The sequence below is a fragment of the Piliocolobus tephrosceles genome, chromosome 4 (assembly GCF_002776525.5).
Source record: "Piliocolobus tephrosceles isolate RC106 chromosome 4, ASM277652v3, whole genome shotgun sequence".
NCBI lineage: Eukaryota > Metazoa > Chordata > Mammalia > Primates > Cercopithecidae > Piliocolobus > Piliocolobus tephrosceles.
The window spans coordinates 93,966,253-93,983,539 of NC_045437.1; the positions used below are offsets into that span (position 1 = coordinate 93,966,253).

The 17,287-nt window shown below is 40.7% G+C and overlaps 1 pseudogene; it reads right to left on the reverse strand.

Annotated features, from left to right (window-relative positions):
* Nucleotides 1-10,566: 10,566 nt before the first annotated feature.
* LOC111542656 lies at nucleotides 10,567-11,433 on the reverse strand (annotated as a pseudogene).
* Between the last annotated feature and the right edge of the window lie 5,854 nt (nucleotides 11,434-17,287).

Sequence of the window (17,287 nt, forward strand, 5' to 3'; positions counted from 1 at the left end):
TGTATTTGATTTTACTGAGGGATATGTTTCTTAGACAACACTAATGTGAGGGAGAACAAATGAACACACTAGAAATAATATCTTTATTTTAGCTAACTGTGAGGAACTAGAGCTTCCTCAAAGGACTCATGCTTTCCGTTTTTGTCATCAACAGGATCTAAATCCAATACTTCACTGAGCAAGAACGTGGGCTCTTCAATCCTGTAACTGGGAGCGCTGTGAGAGTGATTTTGTCAGCTGCGTGGCTCTGAAGTATCACTTTCAACTGAAGCAGTTGGAAAAGTTCACTGTGAAAAATGTGGCCAAGAAGTCCTGAGGGAGAAGCTCCAAGATCACAGTAAGGTACAAATGGGTGAAACCTTTGAGTTTTCTCCACTTTTTCTACAACACTCATGCCTTTTGTTGGCTGGTTTTGATTTTTGATTCTTTTAACTGAGCTCTATTAACAGAAAACTAAAAAATAAAACAAAAACTTGGGGCCGTAGGACAGATGGTGGGGTGTAGTGATTAAAGCTCCTCTGCTATAAAGTACCCATCTCATGGGGCCACAGCAAAGGACATGTAGCAGAATGCCCTGGACCTGGAGTGATAAATCCAGGGAGGCTGCTATTATTGTCATTGCTATTTCAAAGTGCTTTGTGCAGTGACATGATTCTCATAATCCTAGAATTTCTCTCTCTGTCTCTCTCTCTCTTTTTTTTCAGAGACAGGGTCTCACTATGTCACCCAGGCTGAAGTGCAGTGGCTATTCACAGGTGCAATCATAATGCACTACAGCCTCTAACTCCTGGGTTCAAGTGATCCTCCTGCCTCAGCCTCCCGAGTAACTGGGACTATATACATGCACTACTGTGCTTGGCTTTCAGCACTGTGCTTCTTATGGTTCGTTCCTTTATTATCTACAGTAGTTTTCCATCTATATTAGAAGAGGTAATTAACTTTGTTTTGCTCTTTTTGAGAATTTCAGAATGAACATTTACTGTGCCCATGAATGGGAGCATTTAGTGAGAAACCAAATGAAGACCAGCAGATCTTTCAAATAGCTCTTATAATTCCTTGTTAAATATCTCCCTTTTCTCGGTCTGTGTGCATGACAGGTCAACCATGGAGACACAGAGCCCAAACTGGGAAAATCCAGGAGAAAGGAATATAAAACATATGGCTTAAAAAATGTCAAAAACTTGTAGGTTGTGTCCTAGGCACTTTGGAACAGTCCTTAGTCAGGAGAACCATGAAATACAGAGCATCATTTCACAGTCAGTAAAAGAGGCAAAACAGATGTCTGGCATTTTCCTTCTGTGGAAGTTCATACAGCATTTAAACCATATTTTGGTTTTCCTTCAATGCAAGGCATTGTGGATTGTTTCCAAGAACAGGAAAAAGAGAAGAAAGAGAATGGAACCAGGCTGTGGCTTGGGACTTCAGGTGGAGGAGGTGGAGGATAATCCTGCAGAGCCGCATTTAAGGAGGAAGCTGGGAACCCAAGACTAAGTTCAAAGACAACATAGTCAGAAACACAATTCTGGAGGCCTCCATTCAGAAGTGGGACCGTGTCAAGGGTCCAGGTGGGTGTCAAGTGTGTGGGCTACTCATATTCAGGAGATCCAGCCATTTGTATCATAACCTCAGGTGTTGGAGGACGTAGCAGGCAGAATTCCAAGGCCAAGGAAAAGGACTGAGCAAGACAAAATAACAGGCAGGTTTGGTCATGGGTAGAGAAGGGATTGCGTGAAACTTAGGGGCAGATCCCATGACACAAACCAACTTGCTATGGCAGAAATCAAACTGGCCTGGCCAAGTTGGGCAGATGAGGTAGGGAGAGCATCTATTCAGGGATGGCTGTGGGGAGCTTCAGGTCTTAATGCACAGGCAAAGAAGGAGACTTTAGGTTTGAATTTTCACAAACCTCTCAAATTATGCAAAAAGCACCCAAATTTGCAAGAAAATTCTAACTATCACCAGAGGTTGGAGGTGAATTGCCTTAGGACTTGGAGTGGGCCAAGGTAGTCAGTAGGGCTTGTAAGAGGAGCAGGAGTTGGGGTCCATGTCTGAGAATTTCGAAGGCAGAGATAGGGAAAGTAAATAAATAAGATTAAAACTGACTCTGGGGTCTGGGACTGAAATCTGGGAAAAGGATTGTGAAGCAGTGTATTTGGACTAAGTAAGTAGTAAAAAAACTTACTATTTCTCAGGTTGATTGGGGATTTTGCAGATAATGTGCATATATATTAATAATTAAGCCATTCTTCAAAATGTTGACATAAGTGGTTTTAGTAAAGAATCAGCTGGATAGGCTGACAAAAGAGACGATGCTGGAGTTTCTGGGGTGGGGAAACTCTGCAGGTAACCAGTGGCTTACAACTGTCCCCAAATAATTTTGCCAAATGCATGAATTTCCTGCTCTTACAGACACTTCTTTAGATGAAAGCATTGACTTCTGAAGGTAATATTTACAAACACATGTAAGTACATTTAACCAGGAAGAACACTTCTGTGAATTAGTACACATTATTTTATCAAATTAGCGCATTACTATTTTAAAAGCAGATTCTCTAAGGGAAAAAAAATATTTTTTTAATTACCAAGAAGAAATAAGAGTCTAGAACAGGGACTCCAAGATTTCCCTGTCAGAGACCCCTTTACTATTTTATACATTTCATCCCTTGCAAACATCTATATTAAAAGATTTAGTTATGAAATGTTGGAGTGCAATTTACTCATTTAGGAAGAATTCTAGTCTTAATCCCATCCACACATCCCTAACTTCTGTGTGCCAGACTTCTTTGTCCTGACTTGTTTATATTAATTTGATCTGGTAAGATAGGTAATCCGAGTCAGGAGCAATAAATATATAGTACAATAGAGTGTAGGTCTACAGAAGATAGAGAAGAAGTAAGTGAGATTTTTAAAGGCTTGCCCATGTCAAAAATAACCAGAAAACTGATATTACCCCTTTTACTTATGTATTTATTTTCTGCCCTCTGCTCTTATATTTAGTCTTGCCTCTAAACTAACTGATGGTTGCTACTCTGTGAAAGTCTGTTGACAAATTAAAATTTTTTCAAGGAAACATAATTGATTCCTATACAAAGGACATCACTGAAAGTGATTAATTCACTTTTGATAAACCTTCCCTAAAAAGAGCTAAAAGGAGTAGTGTATCTATTAGCTATCATGTTTCAAGTAAAAGAATCAAAGTGTGAACAAACAAAAAAATAAACTAATCTGTTAATTTGGCATAATTGATGAAACAAGTGACTTTTTATCCCTTGAGTCTTAGTATAGTTTCTTGTTACTGTTCTAAGTATGTTGTGATTTCCATTATGAATTCCTCTATGAGCTCTGAATTATTTAAAAGAAAAATTGCTACAAGTATGAGATATTTACATTTTTTTTGTGTACCCCTCTTAACACGGTATGATCTCAATATGCCTCTAAAGTAAGAATTGTACCCACTTTCCCTCTGGGAAAACTGAGGCAAGAGCAGCTAAGCTGCTCACCTAAGGGCAAGAAACTAGTTTGTAGTTGCTCTCTGGGGTATTTTGTCTCCTATCACAGAGACTCTCCTGAGCTAAGACAGGAAAGTTTTCCAAGATGTCCTGGTTATGTGTGGGCTTTCATGCTGTCCTTATCTACCCCCAGGCGATGAAGCAGGGACAACAGACATAAGGTATGTAGTTGGCCTGTCCTCGTCTCTGGCAATCTGTCCTCTATGGCTCTCATGGGCACATTTTGTCTTTCTGATCTTCTACCTCAGAGTTCATTGTTCTTCCTAGTTTATCTTTCCTTCTCTGTTTCTCTCTCCTTGTTCACTAAGAGTCCTGTTTATATGCCCCCGTCTGTCGTTATTTTATTTTATTTCAATAGTTTTTGGGGAACAGGCGGTTTTTTGTTACATGGATAAGTTCTTTAGTGGTGATTTCTGAGATTTTGATGCACCCATCATTCGAGCAGTGTACACTGTACCCAGCATGTAGTCTTTTATCTCTCCCACCCTTCTCCCTAAGTCCCCAGAGTCCATTATATCATTCTTATGCCTTTGTGTCTTAATAGCTTAGCTCCCATTTATAAATGAGAACATACGATGCTTGGTTTTCCATTCCTGAGTTATGTCACTTAGAATTCCAGTTCCATCCAGGTTGCTGTGAATGCCATTATTTCATTCCTTTTTATGACTGAGTAGTATTCCATGGTGGAAATACACCACATTTTCTTTATCCACTCATTGGTTGAGGGGCGTTTAAGCTGGTTCCATAATTTTTGCAATTGTGAACTATGCTGCTATAAACATGCATGTGCAAGGGTCTTTTTCATAAAATGACTTATTTTCCTCTGGGTACGTAACCAATAGTGGGATTGCTGGATCAAATGGTAGTTCTACTTTTAGTTCTTTAAGGAATCTCCACACTGTTTTCCATAGTGATTGTACTAGTTTACATTCCCACCAGAAGTATAAAGGTGTTCCCTTTTCACCACATCCATGCCAACATCTTTTTTTTTTTTTTTAATTTTAAAATTATGGCCATTCTTGCAGGAGTTAAGGTGGTATCTTATTGTGGTTCTAATTCACATTTCCCTGATAATTAGTGATGCTGAGCTTTTTTTTTATGTTTGTTGGCGATTTGTATATCTTCTCTGAGAATTGTCTATTCAGGTTCTTAGCCCACTTTTTGATGGAATTGTTTTGTTTTTTTTTTGTTTTTTTTGTTTTTTTCTTGCTGATTGTTTGAGTTCCTTCTAGATTCTGGATATTAGTCCTTTGTTAGATACGCAGTTTAAGAATATTTTTCTCCCACTCTGTGGGTTGTATGTTCATTATGCTGACTTTTTCTTTTGCTGTGTGGAAGCTTTTTAGTTTAATTAGGTCCCATCTACTTATTTTTGTTTTTTGTTGCATTTGCTTTTGGGTTCTTGGTCGTGAACTCTTTGCTTAAGCCAACATCTAGAAGTGTTTTTCTGATGTTATCTTCTAGAATTTTTATGGTTTCAGGTCTTAGATTTAAGTCTTTCCTCCAGCTTGAGTTGATTTTTGTAAGATGAGAAATGAGCATCCAGTTTAATTCTTCTACATGTGGCTTGCCAATTACTGCAGCACCATTTGTTGAATAGGGTGTCCATTCCCCACTTTATGTTTTTGTTTGTTTTGTCAAAGAGCAGCTGGCTGGAAGTATCTGGCTTTATTTCTGGGTTCTCTATTCTGTTCCATTAGTCTATGTGCTTATTGTCATGCCAGTACCATGCTGTTTTGGTAACTATAACTTTGTAGTGTAGTTTGAAGTTGAGTAATACGATGCCTTCAGATTTATTCTTTTGGCTTAGTCTTGCTTTGTCTATACAGGTTATTTATTTTTTTTTGTTCCATATAAATTTTAGAGTTTTTTTCTTTTTCCAGTTCTGTGAAGAATGGTGATGGTATTTTGATAGGAATTGCATTGAATCTGTAGATTGCCTTTGGCAGCATGGTCATTTTCACAATATTGATTCTACCCATCCATGAGTATGGCATGTGTTTCCATTTGTTTGTGTCATTTATGATTTCTTTCAGCAGTGTTCTGTAGTTTTCCTTGTAGAGATCTTTCACCTCCTTGGTTAAGTATATTCCTAAGTGTTTAATTTTTTTTGTGGCTGTTGTGAAAGGATTTAGCTATTGATTCAATTATCAGCTGGGTCATTGTTGGTGTATAGCAGTGCTACTGATTTGTGTGTAATGCATTGATTTTTGTATCCTGAAACTTTACTAAATTCATTTATCAAATGTAGGGGCTTTGTGGATGAGTCTTTAGGGTTTTCTAGGTATACAATCATATCATTAGTGAACAGCAAGAGCTTGATTTCCTCTTTACTGATTTATTTCTTTCTCTTATACGATTGCTCTGCCTAGGACTTCCAGCACTATGTTGAGTAGAAGTGGTGAAAGTGGGCATCCTTGTCTCATTCCAGTTCTCAGATGGAATGCTTTTAACTTTTCCCCAATTCAGTATAATATTGACTGTGGGTTTGTCGTAGATGGCTTTCATTACCTTGAGGTATTTCCCTTCTATACCAATTTTGCTGAGGGATTTAATCATAAAGGGATGCTGGGTTTTGTCAAATTACTTTTCTACATCTATTGAGATGATCATATGATCATTGTTTTTAATTCTGTTTATGTGATGTATCACATTTATTGACTTGCATATGTTAAACCATCCCTGCATCCCTGGCATGAATTGATGTATCATCAATTTATCATGATGTATTATCTTTTTGAAATGCTGTTGGATTCAGTTAGCTAGTATTTTTTTGAGGACTTTTGCATCTATGTTCATCATGGATATTGGTCTGGATGTTGGTTTTCTGTTTTTTGTTATGTTCATTCCTGGTTTTGGTATTAGAGTGATACTGATCGCATGGAATGATTTAGGGAGGGTTCCCTCCTTATCTTTTGGAATAGTTTAAGTAGGATTGGTACCAGTTCTTCTTTGAATGTCTGATATAATTCAGCTGTGAATCCATCTGTCTGTGGACTTTTTTTTTCTTGGCAATTTTTAAATTACTGTTTCAATCTCACTGCTTGTTATTGGTTTGTTCAATGTTTCTATTTCTTCCTGGTTTAATCTACGAGGGTTGTATATTTCCAGAAATTTGTCCATCTCCTCTAGATTTTCTAGTTTGTGCACATAAAGGTTTTCATAGTAGCTTTCAATGATCTTTTGTGTTTCTGTGGTATTGGTTGTAATATCTCACGTTTCATTTCTAATTGAGCTTATTTGGATCTTCTCTCTTCTTGGTTAATCTTGCTAATGGTCTATCAATTTTGTTTATCTTTTCAAAGAACCAGCCTGTTGTTACATTTATCTTTTGTATTTTTTGTTTCAATTTCATTCAGTTCTGCTCTAATCTTGATTATTTCTTTTCTTCTGCTAGGTTTGGGCTTGGTTTGTTCTTGCTTCTCTAGTTCCTTGAGATGCGATCTTAGATTGTCCGTTTTTGCTCTTTCAGACATTTTCATGTAGGGATTTAATGCTATGAAATTTCCTCTTACCACCACTTTTGCTGTAACCCATAGGTTTCGATAAGTCGTGTTACATTATTCAGTTCAAATAATTTTTAAATTTCCATCTTGATTTCAATGTTGACTCAAAGATCATTCAAAAGCAGATTATTTCATTTCCATGTATTTATATAGTGTTCTGGGTTCCTTTTGGTGTTAATTTCCAGTTTTATTCTACTGTGGTCTGGGAGGATACTTGATATAATTTTGATTTTCTTAAATTTATTGAGACTTGTCTGTGATCTATCATATGGTCTATCTTGGAGAATGTTCCATGTGCTGATGAAAAGAATGTGTATTCTTTAGTTATTGGATAAAATGTTCTGCAAATATCTGTAAAGTACATTTTTTTAATCTTTGTGTTCTTTTATATACTGATAAGGAGCAAGATTCCTGATTGGTATACAGTGATGTATTTATTAAACATAGACCTGTGCAGAAATTACATGCTATCCATCTAGATAGGTTGTTACACTTTTGCCTATTGATGGAATGTTCCATTTATCAAGTTTTATACATCAAAAAGCTTTTGAATTTCATCAGACTGTCCATTAATTTACCTCTGAAAAAGTGGTGCTTAATTTCAGCTACTATATTTTACAGCATTAAAAAGCTTATGCATTAGGGTGCCTCTCTGCACAACGGCACTGAGCAAAGAGAGCTGGGTCCATTATCCCACCCAGATTCACATAGTCACACTTGAGAGCTTTATACCAGAGAGCATGGACAGTTACTGCTAGCCATCACAGACTTCTTACTCTGAGAGCCTATCTTCTTGGCCACATTTTATATAGCCAATGAAGACATGCCAGCAGCTGTCTCATGTATAACTTGGCATTAGAGCACCACGTCTGTTGGATAGTGGTGGTGTGTCCGGAATTGGTGGGTTCTTGGTCTTGCTGACTTCAAGAATGAAGCCGTGGACCCTCGCGGTGAGTGTTACAGTTCTTAAAGATGGTGTGTCTGGAGTTTGTTCCTTCAGCTGTTCAGATATGTCTGGAACTTCTTCCTTCTGGTGGGTTCGTGGTCTTGCTGACAGGAGTGAAACTGCAGACCTTCACAGTGAGTGTTACAGCTCTTAAAGGCAGCAGGTCTGGAGTTGTTAGTTCTTCCTGGTGGGTTCATGGTCTCGCTGGCTTCAGGAGTGAAGCTGCAGACCTTCACAGTGGGTGTTATAGCTCATAAAGGCAGCGTGGACCCAAAGAGTGAGCAGCATCAAGATTTATTGTAAAGAGCTAAAGAATAAAGCTTCCACAGTGTGGAAGGGGACCCCAGAGTTTGCTGCTGGCAGGCTCTGGCAGCCTGCTTTTATTCCCTTATCCGTCCCCACCCATATCCTGCTGATTGGTCCATTTTACAGAGAGCTGATTGGTCCGTTTTGACAGAGTGCTGATTGGTGCATTTACAATCCCTGAGCTAGACACAGAGTGCTGATTGGTGTGTTTACAATCCTTTAGCTAGACACAGGGTGCTAGACAGAAAAGTTCTCCAAGTCCCCACTAGATTAGCTGGATACAGAGTACTGATTGGTGTATTTACAAACCTTGAGCGAGACACAGGTTGCTAATTGGTGTTTTTTCAATCCCTTAGCTAGACATAAAGGTTCTCAAGTCCCCACTAGACCCAGGAGCCCAGCTGGCTTCAGCTAGTGGATCCTGCACCAGGGCTGCAGGTGGAGCTGCCGGCCAGTCCCACGCCATGCGCCTGCACTCCTCAGCCCTTGGGCAGTCAGTGGGACCAAGGCGCAGGGGCTGCTCGGCGCTCATAGGGGAGGCACTCCTGGAGGAGGCACTGGTGGGGAAGGCGCTGGTGGGGGAGGCGATCCTTGGGATTCTCGCAGGGAGGCTCAGGCCAGGCAGGAGCCCATGACCGGGGAGCGGGGGGAGGCTTCCGCATAGCAGGCTGTAGGTCCTGAGCCCTGCCCTGTGGGGAGGCAGCTGAGGCCCCGTGAGAAATCCAGTGCAGCCCCTGTAGGCCAGCACTGCTGGGGGACCCGGCACACCCTCTGCAGCTGCTGGCCCCGGTGCTAAGCCCCTCACTGCCCTGGGCAGTGGGCGCCAGCCAGCCACTCCAAGTGCAGGGCTCACCAAACCCACACCCACCCAGAACTTGCGCTGGCCCATGAGTGCTGCATGGGCAGCCCCGGTTGCCACGGGTGCCTCTCCCTCCACACCTCCCCACAAGCAGAAGAAGCCAGCTCCAGCCTCAGCCAGCCCAGAGAGGGGCTCCCACAGTGCCCTGGCGGGCTGAAGACCTCCTCAAGCACCACCAGACGCTCAGGCCGAGAGGTGCCCAGAGCCAGGGCTGCTAGCATGTTGTGACCGCTCAGTGGCAGGCACTATTATTTTATATTCTGGTAAAAGGCCAATTTTAAAAACTGCTACTTGGAGATAAAAATCAAGGGCACAATATACTTAGAAAGTATTGAGCAATCTGGTATTCCAAATGATGTGAATACTTTCCAAAACCAATGGCAAATTGTACCCACGTTTTCCAGCTATGCAACTATTAATACATTGATTCCAATCCTGTTACTCAATCCACATAGCCCTGAGGTCATCCTGTAAAGTGTATACCAAAAAAATACGAAGTTAGGGTGACAAAGTTTGACAGTGATGTTATACAAGTCAAACTTGGAAGGTCATAGTAGGTATACCTATGCTGAGAGGAAAGCATCAAATCCTTTGTGTACACATTTGGTTTTATTGTAGCAAAGCAACTTGTACACTGTTAACATTTAAAACTGAGTATCATCTTTCCTTTCCAGTGAAATAAAAAGAAAATTTCAAAATGAACAGGAACAAAATTACAACAGAGAATGTCAATTCCAAATAAGATCCTACAGGTTCTGCTGATTCTCCCATTGAGTGGCAGGGCTCAAGTCATCATTAGGAGAGAATTTCTTTTAAAAGTGTCATCTTAAACTGCAAAGATGTCTGTCAAGTATCACAATTAAACATGCCAAAGGAGAAGCCATGTTGTCAAAATGCCCACTTAACCACCCAAACATCCCAAACCTATCCTTTGCTGACCTTCTATAATGCCATTTTTTAAAGATTTTTATTCTTTTTTTTCAACAAGAGAAAGTAGATACATGTTGGTAAATGCCTACTGTCCATATTCACATAGAGACACAGTGTACTCTCTTGAGCCCAATATACAGAGAAAGGAGAAAAAAAAGCTGGAATTCTATGCACTAATACACAGGACCTAGCACTCTGCAGCTTCCAGCAGCACGAAGGGAGCAGGTTTTTCTTTTTTTCCCACAGAGCTTGGTGGTGTCGATTCCATACAGTTTTGGTCAGACAGGAAGGGATAACAAATCATTTCAAACAGAAAGGGGTAGAGACTCTTTTCCCATTGTATTATGCTCGAGTTGTTTCTCCCAAAATAAGTTGAAAGCCATGGTTTAGAGAACAGAGACCTCAAGAGCAGGGTGAATGAGCATGAGGGGGGAGAAAAAAGACAGCAACTTGCTCCAGGGACTGGAGAAATTTTTTAAAAAAGGAAGGTTGGAATCCATCAGTGTTCTATTAGTCATTTTCTCCTTCATCCTCCTCCCCTTCCTCCCCTTCATCTTCATCTTCTTCGCTTTCATCCTTACCCCCTTCCTCATCAATATCTTCTAATCCTTCCTCCTCTTCATTATCATCATCATCATCATCATGTTCTCTTTCTTCATTATCTGTATCAGGAACCAAGTAGTCTGTAATGGGTTTGGCCAAATATCATCTTTGATGACCTCTCCTAACTCATCAGTACCTGCATCGGAATGGTCAGTAAACCAGATAAAGAAGCTCTCTGGTTCCTCATGCTGCCTCTTTCTGCTGGCTTTATTCTGTGTTTGACTTGAACGTTTCATCAAATCCTTTCCATATTTCCATTTGATTTCAGTGGACTTTGAAGATGGATCACCACTCTCATTCAGATGAAATACTTTGGAGAGAACTTTATTTTCAAAGTAAGGATTTTCATCAAAATAAAAATCTATTCTGTTACCTGATTTAATATCTTCAAAATCTGTCACTTCAACTCTGGTCAAATAATGCAGTACCTCTTCGTCCTCCTCTCCAAGCAGTACAGACACTTCTGAATGGTTGACAAATATTGTTACCCCAAAATGTGGGGTTTGGTGATCAATTCTGACCTCGTCCGAAAAAAAATGGTTGGCAGAGTTTGTTATATTTCTATCCTACTTTCAAAATCTCCTCAATGGCTTGTTCATTAAGTCTGTCTATTTCATTTTGTACTTCATCAATGTGTTCAATTTTTTCTTGCTGTTCTTTTTCTCCCTTCTTCAGTAAGCCTGCAGAGGCCGTTGTCTCCTCCAGTCTCTGAGCAGGAGGTGGTCTTGGTTTCTTCTTTTGACACAGGAGTGGAGACTGGCATTTGGGGGTCATCCTGCAAGGGAAGTCCAAGAACCAAACCACGAATCTCCTTGCTTGTCTGGAAACAGGCAGAACTGTTAAGTCCATTTATTCTAGGGTATAGATTAAGTCCACTGTTTCTTTGTTGATCTTCTGTCTTGATGACTTGACTAGTGCTGTCAGTGGAGTATTGAAGTCCCCCACTATTATTATGTTGTTGCTTTAAAGTCTGTTTTGTCTGATATAAAATGTGCCACTCCTGCTCATTTTTGGTTTCTGTTTGCATGGAATATCTTTTTCCACCTCTTTACCTTTATGTAATTCCTTATGTGTTAGGTGAGTCTCTTAAAGGCAGCAAATACTTGGTTGGTGGATTTTTATTCATTCTGCCATTCAGTATCTTTTAAGTGGAGCATTTAGGCCATTTACATTCAATATTACTTTTGAGATGTGAGGTACTGTTCTATTCATCATGCTAGTTGTTGCCCAAATACTTTTTTTTTTTCCCACTGTGTTATTCTTTTATGAGCCCCGTGAGATTTATGCTTTAAGGTGGTCCTATTTTGTTGTATTTCGAGGTTTTGTTTCAAGAACTCCTTTTAGCATTTCTTGTAATGCTGGCTTGGTGGTAGTGAATTATCTCAGCATTTGTTTGTCTGAAAAATACTTTATCTTTCCTTCATTTATGAAGCCTAGTTTTGCTGGATACAAAATTCCTGACTGACAGTTATTTTGTTTCTGTAGGCTAAAGATATGACCTTGATCCTTTCCGGCTTGTAAGGCTTCAGCTGAGAAATCTGCTGGCAATCTGACTGATAGGTTTTCCTTTATAGATTGCCCAGTGCTTTTGTCTCATAGCCCTTAAGGTTCTTTCCTTTGTCTTGACTTTAGATAACCTGATGACTATGTGCCTAGGTGATCATTTTTTTCTGATCAATTTCCCAGAGTGTTCTTTGAGTTTCCTGTATTTAGATGTCTAGATCTCTAGCAAGACCAGGGAAGTTTTCCTTGATTATTTCCTCAACTAAGTCTTCCAAACTTTTAGATTTCTCTTCTTCTTCAGAAACACCAATTATTATAAGTTTGGCCATTTAACACAATTCCAAATTTCTTGGAGACATTATTCATTGTTTTTTAATGCTTTTTTCTCTGTCTTTGTCTGACTGGGTTAATTTGAAAACCTTGTCTTCGAACTCTGAATTTCTTTCTTCTACTTATTGTAATCTATTGAAACTTTCCAGCACATTTTGTATTTCTCTAAGTGTGTCTTTCATTTCCAGAAGGTTTATTTTTTATTTATGATATCTATTTCTCTGGAGAATTTTTTATCCATATCCTATGTTGTTTTTAAAATTTCTATAAGTTGGTTTTCAACTTTCTGTGCTGCCTCCTTGAGTAACTTGATAATCAACCTTCTGGATTCCTTATCTGGCAATTCAGAGATTTCTTTTGGGTTTAGATCCATTGCCAGGGAGCTAGTGTGATCTTTTGTGGGTGTTATAAAACCCCATTTTGTCATATTACCAGAATTCGTTTTCTGGTTCTTTCTCATTTGGATAGACTATTTCATTGGAAAGGTGTGGAACCCAAGGCCTGCTGTTCAGATTCTTTTGTGCTATGGGGTGATTCCTTGATGTGGTGCTCTCCCGCTTCCATTACGGAAGGGACTTCCTAACAGCCAGACTGCAGTAATTGTCATTGTACTTCTGAGTCTAGCCAGCCAGTGGTGCTACCACACTCCAGGCTGGTGCTGGGAGATGTCTGCAAAGAGTCCTGTGATGTGGTCCACCTTCATATCTCTCAGCCATGGACACCAGCACCTGCTCTGGTGGATGTGTCAAGGGAGTGAATTAGACTCTGTGAGAGTCCTTGGTTGTAGATATGTTTAGTGTGCTGGTTTTCTTAAATACTAGTTGTACTAGTAGTGACATTGTCACATGGACAGACTCAGGACCTCTAGTTAGCCAGAATGTTGCAGGTGGTGGACTTAGCTGTTGTTGTCTCCTTCCTATGAGCAGGGTTATTAGGTCATGTGTTGATAGAATGGCCTGAGCTGGTTTGCCTCCAGCCAGGCAGTGGTACTTTCAAGACAGCACCAGCTGTGGTAGTAGTAGGGAGACGTAAGCTTGCCCTAAGTTGGCCAGGGTAAGTATTCTGGTTTCTCAGGTGATGCATGGGGACATAAAGTTCCCAAGAGTTTCTATATTTTGTGTTCAACTACCAGGGTGGGTAGAGAAAAAATATCAGGTGGGGGCAGGATTACATGGGTCTGGGCTTAGACTGTCCTTGGGTGGGGATTGCCTTGGCTGCTGTGTGGGATTGGGGGTGGTTTTCAGGTCAATGGTGTTGTGTTGCAGAGGGGATTATGGCTGCCTCTTCTGTGTCATATACTTTGCCAAGGAAGTAGGGGATAGCCAGTAGTGAAAGGTCTCACCCTGCTGTCATGCAGTCGGTGAGTCTGGTCTTATTCCTCTAATGCCCTGCTCAGAACTTGCCCCAGGCTGTAAGCTTTCCCACTGAGAAAGCAAGCACAGCTTTCCCTGTCTGTCCACAATGTTGTTGTTGGCTCCTGTGCTCATATCTGCAGCAGTTTTGCCCCCCAGTGTGCCCCCCAGATTCTGCTCAAGAAAATTTGTGCCCAGTTGAAGTCATTACAAATTTCCATTGGAAGCTACTTGTACCCTGTGACCCCTCCCTAGTTCTGCCGGCTGCCTTCCCCAAGGTCCACTGTGAGATATAGTCAGAGATGACTTCCCTGGGTTTGAGCTGGAGACTGCAAGTGCCTTTAGGCTTGTCCCACCGCTGCTTCTACTTTTATATTTCATGTGGTTCCCTAAATCTGTTTCAGCTCTAGGTAAGATCCTTCAGCTCTAGGTTAAATCCTTCTCCAAGGATCTAGATTTTCAGATCCACCAGTGGGGATGTGTATTTGGAGGCAGGTTTTTTCCCTTTCACACTTTGGGAACTCACAGTATTTTGCTTGTCCTACAGAATGTGCAGTGGTGTACTGCTTCTTTCAAAGGATTTATGAATGCTTTCAGTTTTCCTGGTACATTGCTGCCATGGTTCTTGGAGCAAAAGTTTACAGTGTGAGTCTCCGCACACTGTTCTGTCCATCTAAGTGGGAGGTACATGTTAACCCTGTCTCCTATTCACCATCTTTCTCCTGATCTCCAGGATATTTTAATTTTGTTATTAATTTCTCATTTAATTGCTTGGTAGTCAGAGAATATAATTTGTGTAATGCCAGCTCTCTGATACTTGTTGACTTTCATCTATAGCTGAGAATACATTAATTTGTGTAAATATTCCATGCGTGTTTGAGAAGGAAGGTCCAGGTGAAAGTTCATTCCCAGAGAGGACTAGTGATTTTTTCTGCAAGGTGTTTGGGTCCTCCATTAGCCTGAGTTTATTCTAAAATTAATTCTCAATGAAAATATGAATTTGTTCTGTAAACCCGAAGAAAGGCCACTTTGTGGTTTCAGAGTCTCAGGGATATTTTTTCAATTCACTCAGTGCAAAGGTTTAGGAAGTTTCTTTGCTGTCTTCCCTCTATGGCCTCCTTCATTTATCCTTTCACTGAGCTTTTAGCCATTGAACTCTTGGCTTTAGGTGGGCATCTTCTGCCAGACCCTTGGTTTGGTTGGCTTGAGGCCTGAGTGGCTAACAGAAGAGTCAGGAGACCTGGGATTGCAGACACAGAGGCAGCTTGTCCTTATCATCCCTTTACCTCTCTGGATTTCTGTTTTTACCTGCTGTTTAGCATCTGGAGATATTCCTTACTTTTTTGCAACTAATAATGAATTTTTTAAAGAAATTTAAAAGTATCCACCTCATTTTATGCCTTTTTGTGGGCGTTTTGATGGCATATCTAGTCATAAAACCCAATAAGATACTTAGAAAGCCTGAAGGAGATTCTCAAATTCATGACTTTCACAGACACCAAGGTGTCATGGGCTCATGGAAGATCTGGAACCATTGATCTATAGCAGGATTATTCAAGCTTTTTCCATGACTTACAGGAGCGTTCTTTAATACAGCTACCCAGTACACATGTGTGTATGTAAAACAAGAAATTCACAATACCTTAATACCCTTACTAAGCCTGATGAATTTTGATATTTTTCTGTTCATTTAAAAAAAAAAAAAAAGCTGATCAAGATCCATTCAATTGATTTCATGACTCTTTGTGGTCCATGAAAAATGCTGATCTAGAACCTGAACCATCACCTCTCTACGCATGGCCAAGATCCTCCAGGTGGAGGCAGAAGCACCAGCAGAAGCACAGGTGGGGACAGGTGGCAGGCCTTACAGTGATACACAGTCACCTCCTTACAGTGGTGCTCACGCCTGGCCCTGGGTATGAACAGGTCCTTGCAGATTTTCCATTATCTATGACAGAGACATGGGGAAAAGTGGAAAAGATCATATTCCTGTTTTTATATCAAGCATGCTTCACTCATTTAAGTATCAGACTGGCCTTGTTTGGAGTTTGTCACCCAGAAAAACTGAAAACAGTTATTTTAATGGAAAATCATAAAAATCTACAGCTCCAGTGCCATGGTAAATGCCTAAGGCTGCTCAGCCTCAGGATGAGAGTCACAGGGCATGCTGGGGCCTTGGTTCCTGCAGACTTTTCCTCCCCTTCCCCCTGCCATCCCCTAAACATACAGGCAATAGCAATTCTGGAGTTCAGTTCATTCCTGGGAAGTCTTCTGAGATCTTCTGGTTTAAAACAAACAAACATTTCTGATATCCCCATTTTCAAAAATGTATTATCTCTTGATTTCTAGATGTTGGCTCATTTTTTTCTTTTTGAAAGCACTGTGCAGGCCAAATCTAACTTCCTGCAGGCAGAACATGGCCTGTGGGCTAACAGTTTGAGACCCCTAGACTAGATGGCTTAACATACATGTTATTATATGGCTATGTTATATATATTCTATAATATATGAACATTTTATATGTCTATGATATAACCTATGTATGTTATATAATAACAAACATGTTATTCATATAGAAACTTAGAGTAATTTAGTAAATTGGGGCAAAGATTTTTTGTGTGGGGCATAAAAATATCTGAATATCTGGTTTCTAATAAATGCTGCCATTTCTCTAGAGATCTAGGGTTAAAATGTCAGCTTAGTACAAAGAGAGGAAAGTCTGCTGGTTCAGTTGATGCTCCCCCAGCAGGGAGAGCCAGGCTCCCTGTTATCACAACAAGGCAATCCTGGTGATAAACTAGACATAATGTGCACACTGGATTAGATTCTTTCCTTCCCTCATCTGCCCCCACTCCACACACAAATCTGTACTGTGAATACCAAATACTGATCATTTATCTGAACAACCTAAATGTCCACAGGATTTTCACCTTATAATATGTTGGAGTGTAAAAGTCCCCAAGAGCTACAGAGATTTGCAGAGGAAAAAATTCGCTCTGCCTTGGGTCCTCTGAGTGATGCTTGTGTTGCTGAAACCCGCGCCTTAGTGATGCTGATTCGTGCAGCATTTCGGTGCCGGCCTCTCTCCAGTGATCCAGGTAATCTGAGCTCCAGAGGCCTCTGGCCAGGCCATGCAGCCGGAAGGCAGCCATTTCCTTTCCCTTGGAGGTAATGCACATCCACGGGGCAAGGCCAGCTTCACCTTTTGCGTGGGGGTGACACAGGCCTGGCAGGAGCCCTTTGAAATGCCAAGGCAGGCTGTAGGCTGACTGAGAGAGCACTCAGCCATGCAACAGCTGGAACCCATTAAGGTTGGCAATTTGTGCCCAAGGGATGAAATTGCCTTTACATTGGCAAGGCCAAGGACTTGGCTCACACTTGACTGATGTTTGAAAAGAGATGCTTCAGGGAATTTGAGGCAAAGGAGGTGAGACTGTCCCCTG